This window comes from Camellia sinensis, chromosome 6, assembly GCF_055761805.1.
Source record: "Camellia sinensis isolate YWXY chromosome 6, ASM5576180v1, whole genome shotgun sequence".
Lineage (NCBI taxonomy): Eukaryota > Viridiplantae > Streptophyta > Magnoliopsida > Ericales > Theaceae > Camellia > Camellia sinensis.
The window spans coordinates 127724863-127751092 of NC_138966.1; the positions used below are offsets into that span (position 1 = coordinate 127724863).

General features: G+C 36.6%; 1 non-coding gene across 1 annotated transcript; it reads right to left on the bottom strand.

Annotated features, from left to right (window-relative positions):
• Window positions 1-272: 272 nt before the first annotated feature.
• LOC114305722 (uncharacterized) lies at window positions 273-25718 on the bottom strand. Its single transcript, XR_014333036.1, has 19 exons — window positions 24185-25718; window positions 20463-20548; window positions 19971-20366; window positions 19765-19848; window positions 19241-19624; window positions 18832-18892; window positions 11803-11908; window positions 11581-11687; window positions 11263-11511; window positions 10821-11068; window positions 10412-10645; window positions 10110-10331; window positions 9953-10006; window positions 6209-6274; window positions 5955-6095; window positions 5806-5859; window positions 3190-3249; window positions 1428-1826; window positions 273-1314 (listed from the first exon to the last, which is right to left on the bottom strand). It is a non-coding gene; the product is annotated as an uncharacterized LOC114305722 (transcript).
• Window positions 25719-26230: the final 512 nt, after the last annotated feature.

The following is a 26230-nucleotide window of genomic DNA, read 5'->3' on the forward strand; positions in this document are numbered from 1 at the left end:
GTTGCACGCCAAACGAAACCTAAGTATAAAATTAATTATTTTTTTAAACAATTTTTTATTTTTTTGATAAATCTATTTTTTTGAGTAATTTTGATAGTGTCAATTTATGAAAACATAAGATAATATCACATTCAACCCATAATCATTTTACTTTTTTTTTCACAACCATCAAAATCAATTACCAAAACAAAAACAAAAAAAGAAGAAAAAAAATCAATTATCATCTCAGACACAACTTTTTTTAACTAAGCGAAAATAATTAAAAAGCCAAATGATCAACTAAAATAATCTATTTTCAAACCAGACTTTATATAATACTACATAATTCTAAAAAATAAAAAATAAAATATCGAAGTTCAATGAGTTCAATTGAACCCACAACTTTACGCATAGCTCCACCCATGCGCAGAAAGCAACAAGATTACACAAATGAGAAACATTTCTGCTTTTCTCTATGAAAACAAAATATTGGGAAAGGAAGGGGAAAACATCAAATGCAATAAAAAAATGCAGGAAACTGAGCTGAAAATCCAGTGCCCACAAGCTGAATCTGAACTTGAGGAGACCTATAACTAGGACCAACCTTGTAAAAAATTAGCGCTAGTGAATCTGCCAAAGCAACCAACATGAAAACCGAACAGGACGAGTCAAGATGCAAACTTTTTTGTCAAATAATTTAAATTACCCTTTATCAAACTGATGCTGCCCTGTAAGAATATATACACTATACTTTAAAGAGCCTGCAAAGTAGGCAACAACCTTCTAACTCTCATGTATTGAGTACAAGAAGCAGAGCTTCTAACTTTGCCTTTTCACATGGAAAACAACGATCAAGACAGCAATTTGAGCCACCTGATTACATGCAACGCAACAAACCCTAACCCACTGTACAATTTGCTCTCACAATGTACAACAAGGACACCAAAACTTCCCTACCCAAACCAGGATGACCCCCTAATAAGAATGTTCTGGTTGGGACTCGAATCTCGGTGTAAATATCCTCCATTTTCTTCCACTATATAATTAGAAAAATATGGCACCACCCGGGAAGAAAACATATAACGGGGGATATATGGTTGTCGGCTTCGAACAGGGTAATCAAAACCCGGAAAGGATATACCTTAAGTTTACTCATCATGTTCCAATGATTTGCCATTATATGCATCTGCGACGGTCTCTTTCTCCTTCAAAAGACATCGAATAGGAACATAAACAAATCCCTTAGGTAATCGCTGATTCTTCATAGATGCTTGATTCATTCATAGATGCTTGATCTGATGTCATTACAAGCTCCTTTTCAAATGTTTCCTTATGCTGTGTGATTTATAAGCACCAGCGAACATTTTCATTTAGATACAATCTTTTGATCAACTAAACAAAAGTTTCAATTGAACCAACAACATAAGAGGTGTAACGCACAATTATACCTTTCTAGAAATTGACCTCTTTTCCCCATCATCGGAAAGATTCTGAGATGCAACAAACGGTCTCAGTGGGATTTGTTTCCCAGAGAACGATACCCTCTCCCTAGGTTTTTCCATATAGAGGTGTTGGGATGTAGAACTGTCATCTGTTTTTCGGTCATGCTCCATTGAAAAAGAAAACTTAATACGGCGTTTACCCGAAACTGTGCTGTCAACTGTTATATCATCTGATCTTTGGATTGCTTCACTACCTGATCTGCAATCGTCCGTATTTTTGAGGGAGGTTGTAGCTGATTCTGAACTAACATTTGGTGGGAAGAAAGGACTACGAACAAGAGCAGACAAAGCAGCAGAGTCTCTATCCGAAACAAGTATGTCTTGAAAGCAAAGAACCAACTCGCGCTGCAAAATTGACAAGAAAAAAATGCTCAGCATAATTCTTAACATATGACATCACACACACACACAGAGAGGATGCAGGTTTTGAAGGGGCCACTGCAGAAAACTTGAATAATTTATTGGAGCTGTCTTTTATATTTTCTAAAAAGAAAACAGGTGATCACGTCAACCAACTAGTATTGCTAGAACATTCTTAGTATTTATATAAAAAAAGAGTGCAGTCAAAAGGCGTGCACATATATACCCACATAGAAGACCATGTGAAAAAAAGGGTCAACTTGAACAGGTCAATCCGCCAATGTAGCTATAGACCACCTCATGATATAGTCTACTGTGCAGTATATTGAACAATGAGACCATTTACTATATATTAGTAAAAACAAGGGATGAGAATAACAAAAGCCCAACCATTCTTCTGACTCCAGCATGAGGAATCCACGGTTTTATAAATAAATAAATAAAAATTAAGATAATTCAGAATAATATGACCAGATCAACCATTCATCTGACTCCAGTAACGGTAAATCCATAGCTGGTACAATTGAGTTTTCGATATCAGTAGTCGTCATCTTTATACAACATGTGCTGAACAACTAGCATCTTCAAAGATCTCGCACATTATTATTGTTGATGGAAAATATATGCTATTAAATACAGACAACTCCTTTTCCCAGTGTTCACTGTATTATTCCTACAAGGCATGTGCCACCATTTCTAGCTGAAGTAAAGAAGAAAGGAAATGGAAATTTCACAAAAACTCAAAATATGGAAGTTTACAGTTGATGACAATTATACAGCAATTAATTGCATCTCGAAGAACAAAAGGCAAACAATCTAGCCACGAAAAAGCAAATAGGTAATCTTGAAGGTTTCTAAAATTACAAAGCTTATTTCAATTCTCGATCATTTCATTTTTGCACACTTCAAACTTGTATATTTCTTTGCAAGAATCCTTACAATAAAACAATTTTTTCTTCCAAACCACCCCATTTACATCCAAATTTAAATTGATAATAAAACTCAAAATCCAACACATAAACATTGTATTAGACATTATAAAAACAGCGCCCAATTAGTACACATTGATGTGTGTTGGGGAGGGGAAAGATTGGGCACACACCTAACCTTTGACATAGTGTACAAAGTGGTTGCCCCGAGAATTGAACCCATAACCTCAAGGTTATTAGGCCAAGGTTTTGGCATTATCTAAGATGCAAATACTGCATTTAATGACCCTTTCTTCTGTAAATTAAATGAACACACTAATCCCACAACCACTATGAGTACGAAATTACACACACGCACACACACACAAACACACACACACAGAAAGAAACATCATGATCCACTTCTCAAAAGGGCTTACCTTCAATTTCTCTCGTTTGACAATTCTCTCACAAAGCAGCCGTAACCTCTCCAATTCAACCTGCACAAGGGCATGAATATGCAATTAATATAATAACACAGAAAGAACTGCAATACAGCCCGGTGATATAATTAAAATTGCGAATTTAACTATAAAAACACAAATTTTAAAAAGAAACAATGTAGTGTAACTGCAGACATGGATATGAAAATATGAGTCTAACTGAGATACGATAAAATGCCATAACCACAAGATGTAGGGAGGGGGGGGAATTATTAATTTGGTCAATTAATGCTGTCCCTCCAAAAGTACTCTTTGCAAGTTCTTTTTGTACAAAGTTTGTTTTTCTTTTGACATTCTATTCTATAAGCTCCTAATTTAAGTCCAATTGCTTCATTGCATACCCGGACCTTTGGGTGTTTCTAGAAACATTCTGTTACTAAAATCTAGGACCTTAGGATCCCTATATTATTCATGTTGCAAGAGCATACCTGTATTTGGTCTTGCAGAAAGTTTCTTCACTAACCTTATCTGTACTCTATAACAAGGCATATTATACAAAATGAAGTAGAGAGCTAATTGAGATCTGCCCTCACCTGAAACCTCTCCCTGCCTCTTTAAGATTCTATCCAAATATCTAAACACTAAGGGGTTGTTTCATAAAGCTCAAAATCCGTACTAGAAATATTGCCTGCTGGATCATTGGCGCATGATGGAATCAAAATTCAAAGAGAATACAAATTCTAGAGAGAGTTGTTCTTGGAACAATCTCAGATAGTTATAATTCATCAAAGTTGGTTACAAGATGTCACAGCTAACTAGTTATAGACTCTCCTACTAACTACCACTCACGTGCTTGGCACATGCCAATTACATCATGGCTAATATTCAACCACAAGTGTTTTAAATTAAAACCATCTTCTACTTGAGATATGTACAGCAATCAGTGATATGTTGGGTCTACAAAACACAAATCAAGACCCCTTTTAACATATTTTCAGTTTTCGTGCAAGCTGATTGTGCATTGTCGCATGCACTTAATGGAAGACCCATTAGAAAAATTAAGATTTAGCACTTGCCCTTGAATCAATTGTTGTCCAACAAGTTGCAACAAGCTATTTTCTGGAGACCCGGCAAGTTACTGGTGTAAAAACTTCATTTAAACCTATTCCATCGATAATAGTCACACTTCCCTCCACCTACCTCAGTCCTCAAAACTATGTCACACTAACGCTTGGCCCATTAAGTGACTGATTGACAAAACAGCACATACCATAATGTTAACGAGTATTGTCCTCCAACCTCTTTCCTAGTTTCAACCAGAACATCGAAACCAGAACATCGACGTGGATAAATCAGGAAAAATGCCAAATTTCACAAACTGAACTTGCAAAAATAACAGCATCAAGGTTACAACACCAGGTAATGTGTATCAAATTAAGTTTTCTGTGTGACTCTGTGCAAGAGGAAAGAAATCAACTTCTCTATATGTAGACCATGGGCATCATTATGTCTACGTAATATTTAAAACTAGCAAGTCCAATAAGCAAATACAAATTAAATCTCTCAAGCACTAATGTTCTGAATTACAAATTACATCCCTCATGAACAGAAAACCCACATATTTCTCTAAAAACAACCAGAACAAATATATGCACACCAATTCATACGTGTCATATTTGAAGAATATATCACTCCCCAGGTTTCATATCTCGTTTCTCTTTTCAATTTTCAGAGTTAAAAATAATTACTTTATAGTTTATATTTAATTCAGGACTACGCATAATTTTATATCACAAAACTGAACATAAATGTTTCTATAATACAAGTGTTGAACAGGCCTTGACTCTTACAGCCATCAAATTAGGGCTCAAATAGAATTTATTAACTAGATAGCAAATCCCCAAACCTGCTTGCAATTCTGATTAAAAACAAATACTTAATTCATAGTATCACCTAGATTACCATAAAATCATACTAATCAAAATAACTGGCAAAATAGGAAAGCACATGTCAAGATATATATTATCACCACATGCATGAAATAGAGCAAAAAATTCCACCAATTAAACAGCTACTCAGAATTCTAAGTTCAATATCTGTTTAGAATAATGGAGAGAGAAAGAGGCAAGAGCTATTGAACACTAATCACCCAAAAAAAGAGCTAATGGACACCCCGCTTTCAAAGAGTTCAGTTAAAAAAAGGTTTCTACCAATCTAATTGAAAAACAATCATAGTAATTAGAACCAGCTTTTAAATGTCAAATATTAACCAACAATTAAAGCTCCAAGCACTAAATCAAACATAAGAAAAGCAAAACCAGTCAAAAACATATATTAATCCAGATAAATCCTGCTACAAATATGTACCCCAACATAAATAGTATTTAGGAAAAAAAATCCTGTTGTGTTTAACAAATGACAGCATGTACCAAGGAAATATTGTCCATAGTTTTTTGTAAAAAACATGATCTTTTCTTCAGATGACTAAAAACTATCAAGACAAATAGAAAAAAGAATTACATAGGATAGTATACAACTGTTACACCAGTAAAAATATGCCAATAAATATAGAGCAGCTTGAACCGAGAATGATCAGAGAGCATCCTCACTCACCCTAATTTGCTTAATACTCTTCAATTCTTCAATTCCATGTTTTTGAGTCTCCACCTGCATAAAATCCATTTAGCAAAGATGAGGCGCAACAAACAACAAATCGCCCACCAAAACATGAGAAATTTACTTCACAAGCATATCAAATCAACCTTTGCTCTTTGCTCCAAGCTATGCTTTTCGCAATATGCCTTGTGCTGCAACTTGCCACCAACTATTTTAACATTCATGTAACAGCCAGCACTTCTAGCACAAGCTGGATGAAACGTGCTCTGACAGTGGCCAAAATTGCACTGCGGACAGTAAAACTTGAAGTTGATGCTACAATTACCTTACTCATATATATTCAGTTCAGAAAGAACAGGAAGAAGGGAGAGAGAACAGATAGGCTAGTGACAATCTTCACCTTTATGCAGACACCTTGTTTGCAATGGCAAATATGACAAACATCACTCCCCTTCAAAAGTGACTCCTGGCAATATAAATTAGATATAATGAGAAAGGTAGGTTTTACATGAAATTTTTTAGGTTTGCCCTAAACGCTAGCAGAAACAATACCTGCAAATTCCATGCATCATGCCAAATTTTATTCACACAGGAAAACAGCAGCAAACTGCTTCTATTTTTAGTTGGTAGCTAAGGATTTACATAAAATAAAATAGAAATTATGCTTTTATTGTTAGTATATTATTATATGTTAGTGTCTATCAGCTGTTAGTAGGGTATATTTCCTTTCCTTTTACTTTACTTTATTAGTGCCACTTTCGGCTCCTCTCCTATATAGAGGAGTTCAACTGAACCTTTGTTATAACAATCAATACAACATTCAATACAACATTTCAATACACAATTCTTTCTCTTTCTTTATACATAAAACTAACATGGTATCAGAGCTATAAGATTTAGGCCTATATTTCTTTCTTTCCGGCGGGCAGCCGGCCGGCAACCATGCCTTCGCTGCCCGCTGGAGTTTTTCAACACCTCGCCGAAGCAAACCCAAACACCTCGCCGAAGCAAACCCAAAATCCCTCTGGACATTTCGTCGAACACCATGTCTGCAACAATGATGGGCATGGAACATGCTATCATCCAACATCAAGGGGGTCACCAATGGCTTCCCTCTCCGAATCGAAGTCCAGAAAGTGATCAAGAAGCCTGTGGCTTTCAACCCCGACTTTCTTCGACACATGTTCCCCAAGATCGACTGGAACGCTCTCGTCGGAGCCTCTCAGCCCATGGGCTACCCTGACCTTCCCGACTCTCTCTCTGTTTCTTCAAAACATCACATTCTGATTCAGCTGAACATTTCCACAAACACTTCGCCACACTCTTTGACAGAACAACTCATCACTCCCCAAAACCCTGCAATTTCTCAGTCCTGATCTCACCCAACCCACCTGTTTTCAACAATGTTCTTTGCCTGCCTTTGATTCTCTCAAATACCCACCAATCTCCTCACAACCACAACCCATTTGTTAATTTCAGTCATCAATGGCTGATTCATCTTCAACTCCTCTTTCATTCACTGAAGATGTGGCTGTGACAGCCGTGAACAAGCGCTACGAAGGTCTAGTCACGGTTCGAACCAAGGCGATCAAAGGGAAAGGAGCTTGGTACTGGGCACATTTCGAACCCATCTTGATTCGAAACCCAGAGACAACTCTTCCACAGGCTATCAAGCTCAACTGCACTCTCTGTGACTCTGCTTTTTCGGCTTCGAACCCATCTCGCACTGCTTCGGAGCATCTCAAGCGAGGGACTTGCCCCAATTTCACTTCCTTTTTGAAACCCATTTCGTCAATACCAGTCTCGCAACTGCCTCCTTTGTCTTCTCCGCCTCCATGGTTGTCCACGGCCACGACACCACCCTTCCGATCTCTCTCGACGAACTGCTCGTCCACTGTGGTGACTGGTTTGGTCCGTCAAGCAATATCTAGGGTTCAGTCCTCCCCGGCGGCGAAGCTGGTATGCATCCGAGCCCACGCATCGGAGGTCGAAGCTCAACAAGTCGAGGACCATGGGACCGCATTCCTTGAGGTTGATCTGGAAGTCCTGGAGCTCGGGTTTGCTGGGGTTTTCGGGGTTCCTCAACGCCCTCATCAAGATCAAGAACGAGATCGACCCAACCCTATGTTTGTGGTGAAGGATTTGGTGGTGGATATGACGCATTTTTATCATCAGTATAAGAGTATTGAGCCCTGGTTGGTGTACATGGAAGAGAAGAGCAGCTGGACTAAATGCCACAAATTACTCTCTCTCTCTCTAACAGAGCTCTCTCACGCTCTCGGCAGCTTTGACCAAAAAAAAAAAATACACACTGGTATGCACACTGCTCCACCATGCACACAGCACATGCATACACAAGCACACACATCCTATCTTTTTATTTTAATATTGACGTCCACTACATTTTGTTTTTTTTTCAAATAAAGCCAGCATATGCCTCCACACAAAACCGTCATCACCTTTTCCACCGCCCCAACCTTCTTTATCTTATATATATATATATATTTTTTTTTTCTTTTTCTTCTTTCCACCGCCCAACTTTTTATCTTAAAAAAAAAAAACAAAAAAAAAAAACCTTCTATTCATTCCATCTAATTTTTCTTCTCAATCTTGTCCCTTCAAGCCATTCGGATTTGCACAATAAACTCATTTTATTCATATCGGGACTTCGCCCTGATCACAATTTTACACAACCAAAAACAAAACCAAACCAAAAAAAAAAAAAAAAAAAAAAACGAAAAAAACCCAAACACAACCACATCCATAGGCGGGATTTTTCTTCTCTACTCTGCCGCCGGTCTCTTCTTCTTGCCTCCGTCCTGGACGGCCCTTGACGGTGTTGCCTCCGTGTTTCCCACTCCACTGGGCACGATCACTCCCCCCTGCTCCTCCACTGCAGCATATGACGGACCTCCAAATCGGAACATAACGGTGGCCTTCCGCTTCAGCTCCTTATTTTCCGCCTTTAGCACACTTATCTCTGCTCGCGTATCCTTATACATGCGCTGGAGCAGAGCCAGTTAGGCGTTTAACTGCTGCACCTCATTTGTCCTACTCTGAAGCCGGTGCGACAAGTTTGTGACCGCAGTCATGGTCTCCACGCATGACTTCAAAGTATACTGATTGGCCTCAATATCCGTTTGCACCGCCATTTTTTGCTCCACAGACCGCATCGGAAAGTTCAACGGAGCAAAACCAGAGGTGTTTGGTTGAGGTTCACTGGCCACCGCACCAGTTATTTCTCTTGTGGACTCGTTCAGTTCTGGAAAGAGCGTGAGCAGACCACAGGAAGAAGAGGCCATGTTCTGGGTAGCTGGACGGGAAGAAGAGGCCATGTTATGGGTTGCTGAGTGTTTCAGAGAAGGGTTGGTTACAGAATGTTTACAGAGTGTTTCAGAATGCCAATGTTCAGAGGTTTCAGACTGGTTTACACAGCCTCCGCCTCAACCTTGGTTTAAATAGCCAGGGCCGATACGCGCATCGCGCGCCACTTGACGCCAGACGACAAAACGGGCGCGCAAGCCAAGGTAGTCACGCGCCTCGCCATCATGTCCGACACACCTTTTTTTGGATTGGGCACGCCTTTTGATGGCACACCTTTTGAAAGATTAGGCACACCTTTTGAGGGTGCACCTTTTCCAACGGTCCGGCATGACCCCATAAACTGTCCCGACATTGATTCCGGTTAGCTTCTACATCGGTCCGGTGTGACCTCGTACACTGTCCAGACATTATCTTCTCCAACGGTGTGACACGACCATACAGTGTCTCCTACAACGGTCTGACACGACCATACCGTGTCTCCTATCCTATTTTATTTTATTTATCAGTTTACTTTCCTGTTTTGTTACTCTCTCCAAACTCAAGTTGGTTAGTACCTATCCTCCTTGAGTTTGAGGGGGGCCGTTAGTATATTATTATATGTTAGTGTATATCAGCTGTTAGTAGGGTATATTTCCTTTCCTTTTACTTTACTTTATTAGTACCACTTTCGGCTCCTCTCCTATATAGAGGAGTTCAACTGAACCTTTGTTATAACAATCAATACAACATTCAATACAACATTTCAATACACAATTCTTTCTCTTTCTTTATACATAAAACTAACATTTATCAAAATTGTCCTCTAAGTACATCCACATACCATTCCTTCAGCAGGATTCCCCTGTCCCCTTCTGAAAGTTGATGCTAACACCCACTACAAAATTGGAAAAAAGCTAGGTTTAAATGCATCAACGAAAATAAGAGACAAAATAACTTCTTCCAACAAATGTGTAACCAATAAAATAAGAGAGTTTTACCTCCGCACAGAAAGCATGGATCCATTGACCATCAGTTGACTTTCTAAAAGCACCAGCAGTGCCACCGCATAAACCACATTCAACAGCAAAATAAGGCTTCTCCCATGAATTGACAGTTTGAGCTTCGGAGCTCCTAGATAACAACAAATCCTCACATAATTCACAATACCAAGGACCAGCAGAATCTTTAACGCTACAATAGCAATCCAAATGAACTGCAACCTGCTCTCAAGCAAACAATTTGTTAGAACTTAACAAGATATCTAGGATTGTTCAACAGTTTTCAGTCTAGGTTAGAAAACCTTGCAACGTGAACAGACTAAGATAGGGTTCAAAACTGTCTCATTGCGTCTGCAGATGTCACAAGTTCTGGAATGTTCTTTAGAAAAATCTGATGAAACTGAATGGACAAAATCAGAGTTCATTTCTGATGAAACCCGTGGAACAGCCAACTTTGGAAGTGTCTCCTTCACCCGTGGCATGTGCTGAGAGTAAAGACCAGCCCTTCCAGTCAAAGTGTTCATTTTCAAAAGGTTCTGCACAGAAAAAAAAAAAATTTGGCAATGGTATGATGATGATGATGACAATTAAGACAATGACAATTATTATTAATTATTTCATTAGTTCACCCTATAAATCGTGTTTAATTGAGAAGGTACAGAAAATACAATCAGAAATCACATTAAGTTTAGAAGAAACAGGAAATACGACCTCTTGGTGAGAACATTCATTGCGTGTATCTTTCCTAAATGATGAGATCCGTGAAGAAGATGAAGCTGCAGCTGTTGCAGCAGCTAGCAGAGCCTGGGCTTCCATGTGCCTTCTCTCTTTCCGGCCCTGTTTTTTTGCTTCTCGAAGCTCAGAAAGATACCGATTGACTAGTACAGCATCCCATTTCTGCTTCCCAACGGCATCAATCTCACATGGTAGACTCTTCACAACCTCGCAAATTAAATCATCTGCATGAACAACACAATTATATTTATATTCGTATATGCAAATGATTTAGTCAGATGTTTATGTGATACAGCATAAAGACGTAACTCTAGAAACTACACAATCTTCAAATCACATGCTTCCACGGCACTAGTAAAAGAAAGAAATGAAGTAAATGGACAGGTGATAGAGGTGAAAAAAGGGGCAAAGCAGAGACCACTAAAGCGCTTCCTTTCAACCACATTGCAGAGTAGCCTATGCTGGTAAAAAATAAGTTCCCCTTCCACCTCATCTTCTGGGGACATTTCTAGAACACCCATATTCCTGGCCTTAACCAACTGTTCTAAATTTGATCCACCAATTTCAGAAATCATGTCACTGGAATTTAAATGTTCAATTGGCTGATTACAACAAATGCCAGAACTGGAAGATGCCTCCATAGGAAAATTTTCTCGGTCCCTTGAACCTGCCAAGCAAAGTAGGTGACCACAAGACCTCAACAGATGTGACATATGAGCATCAGACAAGATTTTACCATCATACTCAGAAGTTGCATTATTTGAAAGCAGCATATTCTGCAATTCACTCATTTTGTTGCGGACAAGTGGATGAATGTAAGAACTAGACACCGCTTCAGCTTTTCTGCATTCCACAATTTATATGAATTTGATAATGTCAGGAATATGAGGTACAAGACAAATGCCCCCCAGCAGCATCAAAACCACCTCATCAAGGAAATTCAACAAGTAAACCTTACATGAGATCAGGGATATGATTCTTAATAACTGAGCAAATACGACTTTCCAGGTTTGAATTTGGCGTCAAATTCCACGCAGAGATAGCAGCCCCTTCTGCTTGACCACCTTAAGAAAGATAGCAGTTAAAAGGTTTGACAGAATCACTAATCCAAAATATGGTACAAGCATCAAAAGTAAAATATGAAATGCACACACAATAAAGATCAAAACATTTTTTTCCTTTTTATCATGGGATTTTTTAAAATAGAAAAATAAAAAAAGGGCCACCCATTTGACTAACCAGTTTACATTATTTTCTCTCTTAGAAAGTGTAATACACTGCAAACTAAAGCCAAGCATTTTCATTCATTTGATATTGGAATCTGATAGACTGTTGTACTGGTGATACCAACTGCAAAGATTAAAGACCATAATATTAGCAACTATTAAGAGATGCTTCGTCTTTTCTCCATTCTATGTTACACAAACTGTACAATGGTTGAAATATATATATATATATATATCAAGATTTTTCAAGAACTAAACTTGGCTACTGCTTGCCAAGGCTACTGTGGCAAGTTTAAGGATATCGTCTAGATCGCAACCTTGCTGCCTCTCCACATGGCAGGTTGCACAAAACCAAATTGGCACTTCCTCCACAAGACAAATATCTTTTTTCTATCTTTTACTTGTGCCTTTGTTTGGCTGTCAAAGAAGTTCTATGCATGGAAGCAACCATGACAAGAATAATGGAATTCACCCACATTGGTGCTTTGCCACCTCTCCACATGGCAAACCCTTTAATTTTTACTTCTTCATTCATTCTGCTTTGTGTTTTCCTGTTCTTTTTTCTCTCTTCTTCCTTTTTTTTTTTTAAGTACATGTGTGTGTGTGTGTTTTTTTTTTTGGGTGGGGGGCAATAAAGATACACGCCATATCAGAACAGAGACTTAAACCTTGCACCTCCACTTTATTGATGGCAGGAGAGAAACCTAGGAGAATTACCTTAAAAGTAAACTTCAATATTTCCATCTATACCAGATTTAGCACACTGTTCGACTGCAGCTCCTGCCAATGATGCAAGACAGATGCTAGGGAATCCATTTTAAGAAGTCAGGTGACCAAGTCAAATTTGAAATTTGTACTCCAGTACTCTATAACATTTTTGCTTGCACTAGGGGACCTTCTGTTCTCAGGGTTTTGTACTGTTGCATGGTTTTTTCAATGCATGTTAAACACCACTAAACATCGCAGATTCCATCAACGACAATTTGTGCATTTGTTCAACCCAATGTTGTGATTAGTACAAATACAGGAAAAAATAATTTCGTTTTATAATCTTTCAAACAGATAAATTTCAACCAGATACTGATTCGAAGGTTGTCCAACGTCAAATGATCAAAATGCGCATTGTACATGTTAACAAAGGCATTTTTCTCTGCACAGAATGACAACTTACATCTAAATTCACTCATCCTATGTAAATATGAAAATTTGTACACTCTAATAGTCAATCAAACATTTCTCCCAAGATGGAAGAGATGATTAAAGATCATCATACAACAGGGAGAGATAGAATAACTATAGAGGACATACACGAAAGCAGTACATATAAACAGATTTCTACAACTTAGAAGATATGGGTGCACTACCACCTATCCAAATGTCGATATGGACAAATTACTGACACGTAGTAAGAAAACATACAATGCCACAACTTACAACCATGCTAACACAATACCATATGGCTTTTTTTCTTCTTTTTTTTTTTTTTTTTTTTTGTAAGTGTGTGTGTAGCTTGTGAAATACATGAGACAAATGAAATCAGCATAAATAAATAGATTGCAACAAGATATGGTTGCACTGTCAACTAGACAAATGATCAACAACCTTTTCTTTATTTTTACTAATTTTGCCCCTTAAAAGATGCCATGAACGCAAGACAGTATAGCTCTATTATCAAAATCTTACGATTTGCGATTTGATTCACGGTTTGATTCGCAGTTTTTGCAAAATTGATACGAATCTATGGGCGAATCTATTTTGGAAGTGGATCTATAGTGAATCGCACGATTCACAATCGATTCACTTTTTATGATTCATGCAATTCTTGAAACTATCGCGTCTGACATATTTTCAACTATTTTTTTCTCCATCTTTTTAGTGAAAATGACATATTACAACTTTTAATAACGTTTAGTACCAAAATAACCAATATATATACATAATTATTTGTTATTTAGTGATCATGGAGTTTTTAATATAATCCAATCAGATTCAATCTGACCTAACATGCTTTGAACTTTTCTTCTTATTTTTTTCCTTAAAATATTATAATATATCTTCTAAAGATGTTTAAAGTTATAACTTACATCATAAATTATCTATTGCTATTTTATTAAATTAAATATAGTTGAATATCATATGAGTGAGGTCAGTTATACTTTTTAAAATGTTTTAGGCTTTAAAATAAAATATCCTAAATAATTCTCTCTTATTATTTGGTCATTGTTACTTGGAAAAATATGTATGCTTATTGTCTAAATATCAATTTGTTGTTGAATTATTGTTATTTTGAAAATTGAGTTTGTATTTGTTTATTGTCTTTATTAAGAATGGTTGATAATTATCTCAAAAAAGGAAAAATGCAAGATTCTGATCTTACATAGAAACTTGTTAATTTCTTACCTATTAAACTATGCGACCACAAATCTTTAAAAAAAAAAAAAAAACTATGTGACCATAATTTAAAACAACATTTTCATTCATTTAAGTCTAAACATTTCATATTCATAAGACATATTTAACATTTAAGTGTATAGATATATTTTTCTAAGTAATTTAGAAAAAGTGATGAATCTTTACGATTCACGATTCGGTACAAGACCATTTCGATCCACGATTCAAATTCCGATTTGACAACTATGCAGTAGAGTATGCTTGTCTTTATATTTTTCCCTTTTGAGTGAAGGAATCCTAAATAAACTATAAAAAATAAATTTTAAAAAAAAAAACTATTCTCTTTGTCTTGTTTTCTTCCTTGTCTTCTTATATAGTGGGTTGGAACTTTATATACCGTTCTCTGTCTCTCTTTCCCTTACAGCCCCCCCCCCCCCTTCAATTTATTTTTCTTCTTTGTGTCTGCTGCTTATCTCTGACCTATCTATCCTCTACCTTGTCTTCTTAGAAGAAGTCCATTCAATTTATTTTTCTTCTTTGTGTCTGCTGCTTATCTCTGACCTATCTATCCTCTACCTTGTCTTCTTAGAAGAAGTTCATAAAGAGATGGAATGTACCTAGATATAAAATCCCAACCCTCTATTACCCTAATCTCCTTCTTCGGTGTATCATGACATGGCAAGTAGCTTGGCCTAATCAAGCACTGCTTTTGTGGCTCGTATGTCTACTTGCATTATTATGTATTAACCTAAGAAGCACGGATACAGATACGGATGCGGATGCGGACACGGGTGCGAACACGGGACACGGTGATCTCAAAAAAATTGAGATATGGATATGGTGAGGACACAACAATAAAATATGTTTTCATATGTTTTTATTTGCTATCTAGATTAACATTACATTCACAAATAATTAATACTAACTCTAATTCTTTTTTTATTTTTCTTTTAAAAAAAAAAAAAAAACACTTTTAAATTAACACTTCTAGTTATATATTTTTTTATGGATGATCTATTAAGTATTTAAATCTAAAAATAAAAAATAAACATCTAACATTCATTAAAAGTACTAAATAAAATGGAAGAAAAGACAACTTGATATGTCTCTAGTGTGTCCTCGAAGTGTCCCCTAAATATAAATTAATTAAATAAGGGGACACGGCATGCAGTGTGTCCCACACGTGTCCTTGAAGTGTCCGCGTGTCCCCAAAGTATCCGTGTGTCTGACACGGATACGGCACTTGCTTTGAAGTGTCGGTGATTCATAGGTATTAACCAATAATCCTTCCACTTGAAAATTTATATATCAATAAATTTGACAACACTGATTCCACAACCTTATGTAACTCAAACGATATCTATTAAAGCTACTAGATAACAAATACTACAGAAACAAAGCATGACAACAAGAATGGAAGCAAATTAATACTTTCATATAATGATTGCCACATTCAAGAATCAAGGGCCAAATCTTCCAAAACCAAGTTGTGTACCGTCCAGTTTTGGACTAAATGGAGATTCTATCTTTTTTTTGTTAATCTTAGGTTAGTATGCGGCTGGTATAATAGTATAAAGTAAGATGACGTATCAACAAGAATCACCAAATTGCATTCAACTTAATCCATTGCAAGATCCTAGTTGATATCATCTTAACCCATTTATTTAACTTCCTAAAGATCAAAACAACCAAGAGTTGCATAGAAATATAATCCGCTATTCTATGTTGTATCTACGTACAACTTACAGACAAATTATACTATAAAGAACAAAATATAATAGGTCCAAAAAACAAAGCCAAAATTGACAAATAAGAAACAAATATACACAGAAGATGGCAATTTTACTTAACAAGGTAAATGGTATTAGGTCCCATTTCTTTAAATTGAGTTGTAATATATTTAAAACAATCATTTAATTTTTTTTTAAAGAATGGAGAATGATACATTTCTCCTTATTGAATTTTACCTTGTAATTTGCAAATAAGCTATGACAACTATAGCTTTTGGAAAAAATTAGAAACAGAAATATCCCTCCACACCGAAGATTCATTCAACTCAAGACACATCTCCCCAAAAAATATCTTTCATCAAAGTAAACACAATTAGAATAAAGAACTTAGGCCAGTGAGGGAACAATACCAATTCCTATGGTGCAAAGAATTTAATGTGGCATATAATAATCTTTCCCTAAGACAATCCCACTGGTAAAACATCAAAGGCAAATAACCAAAGAGAAGATCATACGTGCCTATCAAACAACTTTAATTAGGCTAAAAATGCTTTGGACTTCCTGCATCCAGTGATGGAAGTTAGCTTTAATCAACTAATTTAAGGGGATCCACTTTCAATCAACATTGAACCTACGCAGAAGGAGGAATCGCCCGCGGTTCCTGAATATAGTCAGTATGAATCAAGAGAGAAAAGATCATGTCGTGATCTTTGAGTGTTGTGTATAATATATAGTTTCATAGAGTTTTAATTGAAACTTCGACCATACAGCATTTGCATTGATTTGAAAGCAAAATAAAACCTAAAAATAGGGGGCTTGTGAATTAGCTACATGAGGATGACCTCATTGTAGTTTTCCTTCCCAATTACAATAACTGCACAATCATTAGAAGTTACAAAATTCTAGAGTAATCCATGGACGGAAAGAAAGAAAAGGATTGTGTGGAAATTGTAGATCATCGTCAAAAACCAAGGTAGCGTTTGGTAGAATTTTAGAATTATGATTTGAGAATACAGTTGTATTTTGAGTTTGTGAGTTTTGGAATTATGATTTGGAAAGAGAAAATTTATTTGATTATGAGTTTTGAATTTTTGATGTGACATATGAAATGAGAAAAGTTATTTGCTTATGAGTTTTGAAAAGAGTTTTCAAAACTTAATTCAAAAGCTTATAACTCATAACCAAACACACAACTCAAAACTCTATTGAAAATTCTATTCAAAACTCATAATCAAACTCTTTTTTAACATTCAATTCAAAAAAAAATGTCATTTTGGTCTAAAAAAATAATTTTTATATTTAAAAAATATCAAAAACAAATATAAATTTTTTTTTTTTTTCAAATAACATGTGGCGATTGGCGATTGCAAAAAAAAAAAAAAAAAATTACACTGTTCCGGTCAACCGGCCAGACGCCGGGGAGGATGACAAGGTAGACCCAAAATTCAAAAATCCTTGGCTTTTCAGAATGGAGAAGACGAAAGAGAGAGAGTAGCCAAACGTGAAAGAGAAATATATTTTGAAATGTGTGGTGGAATCACATTTCCAAAACTCTATTCAAACAATGCATGCAAATGGAGGGGTGGAATGATGATTGCAAAGCTTCACCAAACACAGCCTAATTTTTTCTTTTTTTGAATAAGTAACATTACTAAAATTTTATCAGGAAACCAAGGGGCAGCACCCTTGTACAATCTGAGCTATAAACAAGAATAAATATAAAATACAAACTACAAACCAATCCCAAAATTTAGTTCTCCAATATCTTCCAAAAAAAGAAAAAAAAAAAAGAAGAAGAATCATAAAACTTCCCCTACAGCCAAAAATGAATACAACAAAGGAAGTTTAGCTTGATTAAAGGAATCATTGTTTCTATGTGCTCAATTCAAAGTTATGTTGATTCTCTCTCCAAACACACCACATCATGCGCATAGAACGCACCATCCATGCCTTCTTCAACCTCTTCAAATGACACCCATGAGCCCAACCCCCATATATAACTCTAGAATAGAAGCCAGAATTACCCAACTCACTCCAAAAACAAAGAACAAATTCCATTAATCTCTAGCAACATCACAATAAATCATGAATGCTCCACTAGTACCTCAGCCCTCTTGCACAAGCGACAACAATTGAACAAAAAAGTAGCTTTCTTTTTTTTCCAAAATCCAAAACCATCGTGCAACAAAAAATTGACTAGTGGGAACCCCGGAGTTCCAAACTGTTTCTGAAGAAAGGATTTATCCTTCCACCACCAATAGAAAAATAAAAAATGTTTAGGACTTTTGACAATGTACTTGTGTCCCTTGTTTATAAACTTCAATTTGTCTCCCTATCCCCAAAGATCTGTACAGTGTACGCCAGCCCAAAAAAAATACCACTGCCTATGACTCCCAATATTGAACAGCCTGAATGAAAAGAGGTTTCCACACCAACCCCCAACTATGAGAAACAAGATTAACAGATTTCATGAACAATAAGCATAAATAATAAGAAACGTGCCAAACAAGCAACATGCTCAAACAGTGGAGATTTGAAACTTTAAAAGAAAATTCAATCTAGCCTTAATTGAAAAGAACCGTAATTAATTTTACAAAAAGAAGCAAGTAAGATACCAAAGCAATAATTTATAAAGCATACCTTCATGTTTAGGTAAATCGCTTGCCAAGGTATCATGAACCCCATCAGGCTCCATCAAATTCTGCACAAACAAGAACCAAAACAAGAAACATTGTCAATTCTAGTCGCTTTAAACAAGAACAATGAAATAGTTTGAGACATACTCCTAGTCCCTAAAAAAATGATGATGATGTCGGCACTAGCAATGTGAAAAATCATAATGATGCAGAAGCCTTAACAGTGTGATGGTGGTGGGTTAACACACAATATGTTGTGATGGCAAAGAAGATAACGGTGCAAGCAAAACAAAAACATGGACTGCAGCAACTGAAAACTTCATTTTATTTCCCAAATTCTATCCACAAAAACAAGCTACAAAGTCCACCAATATAAAACTAAAGAGCAGTAAATAATTGAATAAAGTAATTACCTTCTCAGTGGCATCAGAAACAGATTTTTTAGTTGAATAATCTGTGTTCTCAATGACGAATTGACCTCTTTTAGCCCCATCCATTACTATTCCATCATCACTAATTGTTTCCTTAGATGAGCATATCACTTTGTTATCCTTCAAAATCTTAATGTTGCTTTTGGTTTTTCTCCGTGGTGGAACCGACTTAACAGGAACAACATCAGGGATATCTGACTTTGATATCTTAATAGCATCCGAATCCTCAGAAGCCGCTGTATCATCCTTGGACGCAATTGAGGATTTAATTTTAACTTTAAGATTTTTCTGTAATGTACCAACATAAGCATGATTTCTAAGCCATGTCACTATTTTGCAATGCAAGTCAGGGACCACACAATCATCCTGTGAAATCAAAACAAAGATGAGAATAAGATACAACTAAAACTATTCAATACATAATACGCGTGTTTAAATGTATAACATAACCTATCCTATTCAGACATTAATTACAAATATGAACACTTGCTGAAATTGTGCATTACAGCAAGCATTGAGGCCAATGAATCAGGTGAAACGCCAATCTCTGAGGCTATATCCTTCACATTGACTTTTCCTCGATCAATTAACTGCAAAAAAGCCAAACATAAAACTTAAAAGAAGATAAAGCTTATACATAATTTCCACTACAGATGAATTTCCATATATAAAATATTAAATAATAATGGAAGTATCTGGTTCTGCAATCTACCTTCTTGAGAATCACAATAAAATCCAAGGAGTCTGATGTGTTAGCATCTTCATTGGTGCTCCTCTCTAATGTCTCTGCACTAAGAGGTTGCTGAGCATCACCACATTCAGACTGAAGTTTACAATTTGATCTGGCATCTGACAATCCTTCTTCGTGCAGTATGCTATTGCCTAACTTATTGACATTAGTATTGGCTTTTTCAATGTGAACGGAGATTTTATCTCCATTTTTCCTGCCAATTTTTAACTTAGGCAATTTGTTAACTGTTTGCGTCACTGATTGATGCTTGGTAATGCATGAATCGGAACCAGTTGCTATAGACACGTCTCCTGGTTGTGGAATGCTGCTAACATTCTGAACTTCAGAATGCTTTGAACAAAAGGCCCGTAACTCAACCTTGTTTTTTGTGGGGGAGGGAGAGAAAAAAGTTTTATCAGCAAGCCACATTCAACACAACACCAACCATTCAAAGAAACAAATAACAAGTCTTACATCGTCACATCCAAATTTACCCCAAATCTCCATTCTGTGCCTTGCCTCCCTCGCACATATAGGATGGAATGAAGTTCTGCAAGTTCCTAAGCAGACACAAAAACAAATAGCATATTACCAACAGAGCACCATTATCACACACTGAAAATCCTATCACACACACACGCACACAAAAAGAACAAGAACAAAAACAAGAACAAAAAAAGAAAAAGCACTTTCTTTAAGAAAAGGGGCAAGCATAACTGATGTTATAAGGTAATAATGATTTGACGGGCGCAGCTAAACGAGATGTCTGGTCGCAACTACTGGAGTAACATGCAAAGCATGTAATGGGTTAGAGGATTGGGGAAAAACCTAACATGCTTGAGAGAGGAATCTGCAAATTAGTATCACAATAGGCAATACAGCTAACAGCCCGGTAAGCATATTGATAAACAAATATAAGAAAGAACTAATAGAGTAGGATAAGCCAACACAATTGCAAGATTTTAACCACAAATTTTAATGATGAGAGGAAATTTTCACTTGTAGAAAAAAAATAGCTTTTGGCCAAGAGATATTTGATGCTGAAATTTGATAACCACGACCAAAACAAAAAATAAGGCCAGAAGGAAAAAGAGTTGTTGCATAGCGCTTTATAAATTAATCATGAACATGTTGGATAATCTGGAAACAACTTAGACACATTAATGGCACATTAATGACCAACTTAGACACATTAATATCAACTAGAGAGCCGTCACCCTATGTGTGTGCAAAACATGGCTTTCAACAATAATGTAATGGGAGAAAGAGCAGGAATCAGAAGTTGCAAGGAACGTATAGTCATTGTGTACTCCAGTTTTTTCCATTTTTGCCAAAACAGTTACCAATAGAAATACTTTTAACATTGTACAAATGTTTTTTTTTTTTTTTTAAGAAAACAATTTTGACATTGAAATTTGCATGACACATCTTAATTTTGTTGTTGACACCAAACTGAATTGTTGGCTTTATATAATAGTATAGATAGTATATATGAATACCTATACCCATGCCAAATAGATGCAGTGATAAGCACACAACAAAACCACAGCTCCATAATAGAATTTTCATTCAACCGTTTCACAGGTGAAAGGTTCTACATTTAGAATCCAAGAGAATACTGATCCTAAGTAATTGTCCAGAATCTGAACACATGCTGAACTTACAAAGAACCATGACCCAGGGCAGAAATGGGAGCACAGAAGCGAGGAAGAACAAGAAGAATTATGTCTTGAGAGTGCACTATGGTCATGGGTACATATAATAAATTAGATATATATGGGTGGAGGGAAACAAATAGAGAATTAAGTTTAAAAAATAAAAATAAAAAAACAAAACAAAACAAAAACTAGATCATCTATAGAAATTAAAACAACACCATTCACAACAAAAGCAATAGGCTTTACAAAGATCCTTTAATTTTTAATTTTTAATTTTTTGATAAATAAATCATTTTATTAGAAAACGAGCATCAAAGAGATGCAAACAAATACAAAGAAGCATAAAAAACTACAACAACCTATACATATAAATCATCTATAAAGTCCACCAACGAAAATAAATCCGGATACACCTTCCAGAAACCCAATTATACAAAATGATCAAAAACTGATTCTTCGACCAAACCAGCCACATAAGACACAACGGCGTCAAATCCCAAGCCTTCCTACGACGTTCACCGACCTAATCACCTCTCCAACTACACAACACAACCTGGACCCCATCACATCACACTATACCCAAACCACACCAAAGACAAAGAAAATCAAACCCCAAAGCTAGACCACCACCGGACATACAATAACAAATGTGAAATAGTCTCAGCATCCCCGACACCAAATGCAACACCAATTGACCAAGATATGACAACGACAGAAAAGATTATCCATTGTCAAAATCCGGTCAAGCACTGCTGTCCACACAAAGAAAGTCACTTTGGACTGCACACGAGGGACCCGCACATGACACCACAAAAAAATACTGCCCTGTGACCCAACATAGCTCGATAGAAAGAAGAGACCATAAAAACCCATTTAGCACCCTTAACCTACCAATCGCCCACCACCCGGATATCATAAAGGAAAGCCAACAACTCCACAAACACACCACCTAACCACCAGTCCTCCCCAAATACGACACCACCACCGCGTCCTTATCCACCACTATCTGAAAAATTAGTGGGTACATAATTTCCAACGATTGATCACCACACCATCTATCCTTCCAAAACCTCACGCGCTCCCCACACGAAAACCAACCCACTTATCAAACTCCCCCTTCCCTAAAGTTATACCTTTCCACAACCCCAAACCATGAGATGAAGTGGAGGATTGGAGTTCGAAGGATTCTTTTATTTTGGCCAAGACTATGTTTATATAGGTATAGATAGACTACCAACTGCACATACCAATCAACAGAAGAACCTCCCACCAGGCCATCAAACTGCATGCATCTTTTTGTTTGATAAATAAAAGTCAATTTTATTAACGAAAAAGCATAAATACGATGCTAACAAATACCTATAGGCATCTTAATTTGGTTGCTGACTTTTAAAAATAATTAACTTCGCTTATTTCTTCCTAGTTCTTATAAAAGTAAAAAATACAGTTAACAACCAGGGTGGCACCACATAAATTTCAAGGGGTTCACTTGAACATCCTGAAAATATACACACACACACACACACACATATATATATATATGTATAATATCAATCATATATATCTTCGAATTTCAATTGTGACATCTAATAAAAAAATAAAAATAAATTGAACACCCTCGATGTCAAGTCCATCCCACACCAAAAAAGTGTTATCCAACCCATTGAATAATTCTCCATTTGTTCCTCTCCCGTGATGGGTTGTTGATCTTTTTGCAGTTTGAGGTGTGTGGTTATAAGGTTTTGTGTTGCAAAGTCAAATGTCTTTTGGCATGGGTTGCAGGTTAAAGATGGTGTATTGCAATGGTGTGTGCATTTCTTGGTGTTTCCATTCTTTGACCATGGAGTTTTGGTTGTTGCGGGCAATAGGTTGATTCCTAGCTGTTGTCTAGACATTTTGCTTTGGTGGTTCAAAGTAGAGAATAGTTGTTTTGTTGGTTTTTGTGAGCTGAACTATATGAGATGATTGGTATATGTTTTTTTGTTGGTCTTAAATGCTGATATGCTTTGCCATTTTGAGTGTTCATTTAAGGTGTGTTTCCTTAATTGTTTTCGATGAGCTGAAGTGTATTTAAAATGCTTCTTGATCTTTTGGATACTTTTCACCTGAGTTTCTTTATTAAAATGCTTGTTGATCTTCAGTGCTACTCTGTCAAATTGAGTATATTATTTATTAGTTCTGCCATTATGGATAAACTTTCTGAAAAAGAAATTATTTGTTAAGTGTGATTTCTTTTATCTAATTTGTAAAATTTAAATTTTTGAATATCAACATGAGAAAATTTTCTGGAGCCACCACTATTTATAGTGGCATAGTTGATACAACATTCTTCAACTGCTCAGAGATACGTCAAACATGTAATCAAAATGTCATAATACAAAATCAACACCATACAATCCACATCATCAGCTCAAATATGATCGAGTCTGCAAGCTAAAGATTTGCAATATCCATATATCCCAATAAACAAATGCTCTCCTGGCTAACCATCCAACAAAGAAATGCAGAGTGGTGTAAATAAGGAAGCAACAAACATACCATTACTGCACCGAACACAGGCACCACACTTCACCTTGCATAAATAACAAACCAATTTTCTCCGTGTTTCCTTTATTCCCTCAATGTTCATTATTGGCTCCATTGTCCTTGTATCCTGTATGTATACCTCAGGAATCCATTGACAACAAAACAAGTGAGCGAATTCCATGGACCCACCATTTTCACTTTGAACACCTCTCTTGCTAACAGGTTTTAAAGCACCACCCTGCTTCGGGCACAGCAGACAATGCCTGACAGTGCTATGGACTGCATTCCTCTGCTTACACCAAGAACACAACCAAGAACCAGCTAAATCATCCTGCACACCATAGCACCTCTGATGAACTGCTACATTACAAGAACTGCAAACAATTAAACGGTTCAACTGATCACCCGTGTCACCCAAGCTACAATAGTGACATAAAGATGACAATCCTTCAACCGAAGATGCAAAAAGTAGCTTCCCTAACCCTGCATCCCTGCCCAGAAGTTTCCGTTTCTTCGAAGGCCGCTCTGAGGTGAGATATATCTTATTTCTGGAACCTAAAAGCCACTCTACACCACTATATGATTTTTTCAACTGTGACAAGGAAGAACCACCCTTTTCTTCTTGAAGCAAAACATTAGCTCCTGAACTATCTACTTCCACAAAATGCTCACCCTGATAATTAACCTCCTCTTTCACAACAACTCCACAATCAGAACCAACCCCATTTGCATTCACATCATTCAAATTTCCCAAAACTGGAATTAAAAAACACTTCTGACTAGCTAGCAAATTAAAAGAAGACGATTGGTGTAACTTGTCAATGTCATCCACACTCAATTCCCTGAAGTACTCCTCAGTCTCAACCCAAATGTTCGACCCACGGGACTTCTCTACCCCAGCTGCCCGCGACGACTTCGCCTCCACACCCGAATGAGACTTCTTGTGCCGCTTCCGACTATCCGAATGCTTGGACAATAAATTCGCCAACCCACTGGGGAGAGTAAGAATATTAGATGCCTGAACATCCTCAGTATCAAACGGCGAGCGCCAAGACAGCGCCTTCCGAGCCTGCGTATAGAAATCGGGTTCTTTCGCGGGAAATTTGATCATAGCCCTAGAAATTGGGGACAAATTCACCTCTGTATCGCAACCTTCGTCCACACCACCACCAATCATCTTCCTCCGCCGGTGACATCGGCCTCCGTTCATTGCCTCCGCCATCCACCACCACCACCCATGAATTCCATCAAACCCTAACCCTAACCCTAACCCTAACCCTAACCGTTAGCGGTACCTCCTATTGTTTGGACCTGATAGAGAATCTGTATAGAGAGAAAGATCGTTCGGGGAGATTGGGGGAGAGGAGGGGAGTCGAAGATAGGGTTAGGGTTTGCTGTAATTGTCGTTGGTTGTCCTTTGGATCCGTTATTGCTCGAGTGAAATTATTTTCCGCAGTTGGATTTCGCTTTCGAGGAGATGAGGGATAATAGAGATATTCCCAATTTTTGGCAGAAAGCCAAGGCAGGTCCGTTTTAATTTTTATGTTTTTTTTACGTAAAGCGTGTTTGGAAAGTTGGTTTTTATGTAGGTTTTTTTAGTTATAGGATATTATTGGATAAAAAATTTTTAGTATTTAGAAAAATAGTTGGATTTTTTTATAATTGGATGTGATATTTGTGAGAGAAAAAGTGAAATGATTGTAGAGTTGGATGTGATATTTTATTTGTATTTGTTTTTTTTTATTTTGCAAAACTTTTATCTTTTAGTGAAAAAAAATGAGAAAAAAATTTGGGAACCAAGTTCCCAAACGCCACCATAATGGGATGGGATTCTTTTTCTCTTTTTGTGAAACTGAGGCCTCGTTTGCAACTCTTATTTTTAGTTAAAAATTTAAAAAATTATTAAATTAGTTAGAAAGTCAATAATTTATATCTAAAAATTAAAATTTCTATTTTTTCTCTATTTTTTATATATCTTTTCGTAAAAAATCAAAAAGTCATGCCAAACATACTAGTTTTTTTTAGCTTATATTTTAATTAAATAGCCAAAAAGTTACT